The following is a 7,686-nucleotide window of genomic DNA, read 5'->3' on the forward strand; positions in this document are numbered from 1 at the left end:
ATAGCTACCTCATTCTTAAAGCAGCAGAGCAGTTTCCTCTGGCTCCCCCTGAGCTTGCTGCTGGTGGAGTTGCCATCTGCTGATAGTTCTCTGGAAAATCACCTGTTCCTTTAAGTACATTTATATAAATGAAACAGAACATCTTCAACACTATTTTTTTTTTTTGGTTTCAGCAGGTTTTACATTTCAATAGCATTTTCATTTTTCCAATAGAAATCTTTTCTGAATGTGAAACCAGAGTGTATTTCTGAAAGTAAACATTACACTAAAATGTAGCAGCAAAAATAATCAACTATAAATTGTAAAAATAGCCCAGAGAAGTATGTCTGAGAACCAAAATCAGAGGTGACAGTGAAGACACTGAAAAGCTTAGAGAGAAAAACAACTAAGATGCTGAAGTCTGTTTCATATCAACAGGAATTCAATAAGCTGGAGGAAAGGCAAGGCAAGAATATCTAGAAAACTGGTAGAAAACAAAGCAAAGGAAGCCCAGCCACAACGCCCTGCAAACATACCTCAGCTGAAGCAGAAAATTGAGCTGTTGATAACAAATAGGAAACTAACACCCGAACAATAACGGACTGTGACACCCAGCAACCTGAAAAAGCAAAATTCCTCTCTTTTGGAGAGGACAAGACACAGCAGCGATTTAACCAGACTCCAGTTTTATTGATTTGAGTATCTGCTGTCAGACCCAAATAGCACGGCATCAGCTAAGAAGCACAACGAGGAAAAACTCCTGGTGAGAGCAGTGAGAGACATGGAGCTGGCTGCAGTGGTGGGACTGAAGTTGGCCAGATCCTAGGGCAGGCTGAGCTACACCTTTTCCTTGGTGTGAACACACCTGGAAAGCCAGAGGGAATTTTAAATAAATATTTGAATTTAACCTGGAAATCTTTGAAATGGAGAAACTTAGAGTGAGACGGCTGAAAATAGGTTGGAAATGGACTTCCTTTGGGCTAGCAGTTATAGTTAGGAGCTTCTTCAGTTGCATCTAGCTCCACTCACACTGCTCCTCTCCCTGGGAAGAGACCCCGCAGCATTCAGGTCCCTCTTGTACATGGCAAGCTCCGCTGCCCTTCTGGGGCTGCTTTCTCCCCATCCAGTGCACAGTGCTGCAGCAAGACAGGCAAGAGACTTCGTCCTTGCTCCCCAGCCATTCCCTTCTATCTGAGCAGAGCACACAGCAGACAGTAAACAGGAAAATAAGCATCTGTCATCTGTCACGTGGATGGCAGAATTGCACCTAGGAAGGCCAGTAGTTGCTGATCTCCACAGCAGTGCAAAGGGATGCAGGGAAAGGTGATGGATGGTAGCTGAGACCTTTGTGTGGTCCTTTTGGTATATTGAAAGACTTTTGGATATCTTTTTTTAAATGTTACAGTATTTAATTTTGAGGTGGAATTTCTGAATCCAAGTGATGTAACATTGAAACATGAAAATAATTAAGATTAGCATTATACTTTTAAAAGATTATTCCTCCTTGTGCAAAACAAAACATTCTGACCAACTGAAAGCAACTTGGCTGTGATATTTCATTGAAAAAGAAGACATAATGACACCAGAAGAGCTCAGCTACTTCTGAATTTATTTACTTTCCTCTAAATGGAGTTTCCCATAAAGCAGAAAACTCTGCTCCTGCCCAGCTCCCTGCCTCTGTCTGAACTCAGTTCTGTGACATGACACAAAACAGCGGTTCTCCCCTGCTTCTTGCGGTGATGCAGTCTGCTTGGTTTTAATGAAATATGAGTAGCTTAAAAAGAGCATGTTAGCACTGGCAACATAATCCCTACTCCTAAAAATCACATCAAAGTGACTGCGCACTTGGACTTGCCATCTCTTGTTGAGATGCAAACACCAGCTATTGCTTCCGTGTTTCAGGATTTTACAGGACACCTCAAGGATGCTGCTGCTGAACTGAAAGGCCCTGAGGAAAATAAAATAAGGATGTTCTCTGTTGTAGTTTCACAAAGGCAATTGTACCATTCAAGGACTCACTGAAGATCAGCTGCTATAAAAAAGGCCTGCTGGAAAAAGCCAACTAAAACCCCATAGTTAAATGGACAATTTGCCACCTACAAAGCTACCAGCTTGCTTGATAAATGTTCTGGCTTACAAAAAGAGATATATGCTTGTAGTCTTCATGAGACAGGAGATCTTTCAAGAGTCTGTATCAGGTAAACTCACATTTCTGTAGATGATGAAAGCCTGGTGTAGAGCTCAGCCAACAAAGGAGCCACCGAATCCATCAGTACTGATGGGCAGACGGGAAAGATGCAAAGTTGGTGGTGTCCAACCAAAGGATGTGCAGACAAAAGCAGGCCTGAAAGAAGCCCGGTTGCTAGATGTGAACAGGTCTTTCACAGGCAAAAGGTGTGTTTGATAGCCAGAAACACATAGCCAGAAGCACAGAGAAGAAAGCTGCAGTGGTACTAAATGTGTCTGGAGGTGACATGAGGATGGACAAAAGGCAATAGTAACTTACACAGTGAAGGATGTACACATACAACACAGTTCCTGGTGTCAGTGTTGCACCAAACATGGAATTACTGCAACAGAAGACAGGAGAGGTTTTTTACGGAAAAGTATAATTCTGAGTGAATTTCTCTAGACTTCTTTATTTTTTTGATACAAATCTAACATGTCACTTTTTGAAAATAGAGTTTAATAAAGCATTTCTGTAGATGAGTTTTCAAAAGATAAAAAGCATTTCTGAAAATCAGTTTTCAAAAGACAGCAAAAACAGGTTTCATGTTTTCACAGTAATGTTTTTTTTTAGCAGACTTAGGGAGAGTTTTGAAAAATTTTCAACAATCTCTGCCAATAAAATGAAATATTAAAAGAAAAGAATTAACAACACATCTGTTAATCATGACACCTTGAATGTTTTCTTATTTTATTTTTCTGTTACATCTCTTTTCCTCTAAATTTCTTCTGCTTTCTCTGCTTCAGTTGTAAATTCTTCACAGCAGGTACTGTTTTCTTATAATGCATTTGTCCAGCACCTCACATGTTGTGAACACTAATGTGACGTGAATAATATATAATACTCCTCTCTGGAGTGCAGGATATAACTCAGAAGCAAACGCAGATGATGATGGCTTTGTGACAGTGAAACACAAATTCAAGACAAACCTCACTGCAGCATGGGGTCTCCACTGTGGCTCATGAAAGTAAACGCCAAATGGTCTTCCTGTAACAGAAAATCTAAATCATTTCAGGCTATGCAATTGCCACACATAATGCTCTTAAAAACTAATAAAAAAAAAAACAACCCAAACTCATCTCCATCTGAAAGTGTAGTGCAAAGTTTTATTTGAGTTAGCTCCTGCCAAGAATAGCACAGAACAGCCTGGATGCAACATCTGCTCTCATAGTGTGAGAGCCAAAACATCTGGTAAAAGTAGCTTACACCCCCACCTGCTTTACCTATACTAATTTTCTGAAAAGGTAGAAATAACACGACTCTTGTGTTAATCCCTTGGTGGTCAGAAATAAAGGGGGAGAAAGTGTATTTTCTCTCAGGTATCATATTCCAAAGAAAAACACAGCTTTCAAGGAAAACTGTGTGGATTTCCCTCTGGTGTTATCATACAGCATAAACCTAGCTTCCTGTGCCTTTTCCACTGGGCTTCATGGTTTCTCTCGTGTCAAGGTTTTTCCATGATCAACAAAATATCTGGGTCCTGAAAACACTGTAATTATGGAGGAAAGCAAAGTGTCTTTGCATATCAGAAGAGATATTGCTGCATCTTTCTCTGGCTAGAGAGCAGTCTTGCTTCTGTTCCCAGTAAATTCATGTCTTGCTTTCCAGCTTACCACTTCCATCTTAAAAGAGGGACACAGGTGAGACAGACTCAAAACTGCTGCAGAAGGCTTGGTTGCAAAAATCAAAAACAGTTGTAGACATGATAGGGTTTTTAGCAAAGGATAGAGGTGGAAGCAGACTTCTGAATGCAGCAGGCAGAGCTATCATTTAACAAGGATAAATGAGGCCAAGATACCTTAAATTTGTCCTGTTGTCTAATTCTGGAAGAAAACAGATGACAACCATCCTGCAATCAGTGTTTGGAAATATACAACAAAAGGAAAAAGCTTTATTAACACTGGAAATATACTCTTAGCTTGGATTTCCTTTTCAACACCCAGCTTGTTCATCTCACAGTTCAATGAACTGTTAACATCACATATTTCTTCTGTTCCAGCAGCAAGTCCAGTTACTTTGGATTCCGCTAACTGCAGACAGATGAGATTCAGTCTTCCCAGGGAGACAGAGGAAGGGGGAGGGCTTTGGAGAGTGGGAGGAAGGGGACGAGAGAGACTAGGTCTCAATAGGTAGCTAGCAACAGTGACAAGCTGCTAGTTGGACTTGCTGAGATATGATTGTGCCGAACGCTGCATCTTGTCTGTTCTTTGTGCATAACGTAAATCTGACTTTCTGCATTAATATGTTTTTTAAACTGTGTCAATCTCCTAGTATTCGGTAGAGTTGGAGAGCTCTGTATATATAGCTTAACAGTGGAATACTCTTAATGTGTTTCATGTTCCAAACCAGACACATTTTCCTGTTCCTTAACAGCCCAATCCAGTCTGCCCTTCCAGGCAAAGCCCAAGAAATGTCCTTGTCCAGTTATGCATGAGAAGTACAAACGGGCAACCACTTTCCATAATAAAAATGTCAGATTTCCTAAGTAAAAATGAAGTCAATATTCTGTAGTATCAAGAATCTTTAATAAACATGAGGGTCCTTGTGGGACAGCAAGTAGTTACAGCTCCAAACTGCATCTGTAAACAGAAAGTTCATAGTTCAAGTAAAGGAAAAGATGCAAGGACGGACACTGGCATTATCTGTATTTCCAAACAATTTTATTTTGCTTTTATCCTTTGTCTTTTGCCAAGGTGTCCTTTGTTGTATACATAATTGGGCAACACGAGCATGGAGAATTTAGACAACTCATTTGTAAAATTAATATTTAAGATTTGAGAGGTCTGGTTAAGAAATCTACCCTCACTAAAAGAGCATTCCTTATGCCTTAAGCTAGCAATCCACCAAGAGCCACCTCTCCATACACATTCACTGTTGGATTCCAGCTTAGAACTGTGGCAGTAAGCAGTCTGATGCTCCCAGGGATGGGTGCTTGGCCTCGTTAACATATAAATGATTGCCTGGAGCCCACCCTTCCCACGAATAGATACCCGCCTTTGCCAACATTGGAATGATTGCTTCTCCTCAGGAAGGCAGGTGTCTTTGTGTCTCCTCTGGGTCCACCCCTCCTCTGGGACAGTTCTGATAGAATTGGACTTGGCAGACATCAGTTTAGCTCTAAGCGTGCCAATTGCGGATTCAGTCTCTGGCCTCCAAGAAAAGAGCAGATGAGAAAAAGGAGCAAGAGACTGGGCTCCCTTCTTCTAGGAACAATACAGATTTTTGGTACTACCTTCAACTGGTTTAAAAAGAAATGCATGCTGCACACGAATGTGATAAACACAGAAGACTTGTCTTGACTTGCCAGGAACTCCAAAGGGTGAAACAGTTCCATCCTTGAGCTGACCTTGAAGGCATTTTGCAGGTGAAGCCAGACTCTGTCTCAGATCTTTTATTCTAACCCTAGCAAATCCCCAGTCAAAACTTGTGTCTTGTCCTACACTTGTAGTGTTAAGTATGTGAAAATATGATTGAACTTTTATTTTCAAATGCTAACTTTGGTCATGACCCACTGAACTTTCCTCTCATTGCCAACACTGTCTGTCTTTAACTTTCACAGATGAATCCCATGTTTTTTATGTCATTAATCTGGGAAAGATGCTGTTAATCGTCTATTTTTGATCACTGAATTGAAAGGAAATGCTGGTGACATCCTACCCCTCTGCTATGGTGACATTTGACTGGTTTCATGCAGAAGATGAAATTCAGCCTCATGTGGGAATTGCAAAATATAATATTTTTTTCTAAACATTAGTTCCTCACACATTTCCCTCAGGAAGAGAGAGAAAAAGGAATAGCCACTTAGCATTCAGGAGTGAAAAAAGCTGAAATCTAATGAATTCTTCTTCCTCTCTGGAATTAGAGAGCAGTTCAACATTTCTGATTAAGGACAAGAGAAAGACACTCCTGTGTGATGCCGTAGCCGGCTGTGCTGTCCTTCTAACACAGAAGTGTTCAACATGCCGGAGGATAATCAAGAGAATAACAACACTACCAGCAGGCAAGAGTTTTGGACTTGTCATCTTACTTGGCTACATGCAGTTAGGTCTCAGTAAAGATGACTTGCTAAAAATCTAACTAACGTATCAAGGCTCATTGGGTTTCGCTGAGCTCCTACCTCTGTAATCACCATTTACCAAATTAGAAGAGGGGGAAAATGAGCCACTTCATCTCTGTGTCATATAATGAACTTTTTTGTGTGTGTACCAGAGAGGGTGATTGCCGCTAGGTATAATTATTATAATAAAGATCAGTAAAAACTCAAGTTAAAAAGGAATTGTAGCTATCGAGCCCACCAGCGCGATTCAAATGGAACCAGTCCCTGTCTTGCACAGAGGAATTCAATCCGCTGATCTCACCCACCGTAACAGCCCATGAAAACCAAAGTAATGATCCTGTCCAATGTTTGTTCATCTGTCTAATGTAATTCAGATTATTGATTCTGTTTGATGTGAAATCCACTGATTTCACTCAATGTAATCAAATCAATTAATCCCATCAACTCCAGTCCAATCCATGAGATTCATCTAGCACAGTGATCAGACAGAGAGCAAGGCAGGCATAAAGATAAATAATAAAAATCAATAATTCTGTAAATAACGTTACAGCACACTAGATGTTTTGCAAACAACTGTGAAAGGCAAAAAGAAGTTGATATTCAGCCCACATACATTTTGCAGAGACACCGAAATCAGTAAGATTTGTGCCATATTAATGTTGGCTAGGAGTGCCTATTCCAGAGTTTTTTGGATGGTTATGGCCCCTCTGAATGGACTTTGGGCCAAATTTTGAGAATTTTATTAGCCTTAAAAGATCATAAAGTATGTAATAAGCATGGTTTGGAGGATGTTAGAGACAAGGGGTTCCATTCTGGGGATATGCTGATTAAGTGGAATGGAAGATGTGTGGCTGGAATATACCTTCAGGATATTGGCTGAGAGGGATGGAGTGAGCACAATGAATCCTTGATAACTTTCTCCTAAAATTGTGTTTTAGCTTTATTTACTCCGTTTTAACATTTAGCACAGCTTTGCAATGGAAAAGCCTTGCTGTTGCCTTCAGATGAATGGAAGGGTGCAAATATATATTGGTAATTGTGGATTTTGGTTTACAGTTCCCAAGACTATTTTCCTTGTCAATGTGGAAGCACCAAAACAATTTCTGAGGGTTTATATTTCCAGACATACTGTATTTGGTAGTTCAGGGTTTCCAAAAACAGAAGCTGTCAGGCAGAGAGTCAAATTTCATGGCTGCCTTATTGAAAAATGATATGGAGTGAAATAGCTGAAACCTACCTTATCCCACTCAGCAGTGTAAACTGTGAGGCTGGAAATTCTTGGTGGAAATTTTCAAGTTATGCAGCAAGCAATGATACGCAGCTAAAATATGGTCACCAGTCTTAGCATACCCAGTGGCACATGAAAATGGGGTGTCGCTTCGATGTACTGACATGAAGGGCACAAGTGAGTTTCTGGACTCAG

Source organism: Anser brachyrhynchus (genome assembly GCF_964034855.1).
Source record: "Anser brachyrhynchus genome assembly, chromosome: 19".
Lineage (NCBI taxonomy): Eukaryota > Metazoa > Chordata > Aves > Anseriformes > Anatidae > Anser > Anser brachyrhynchus.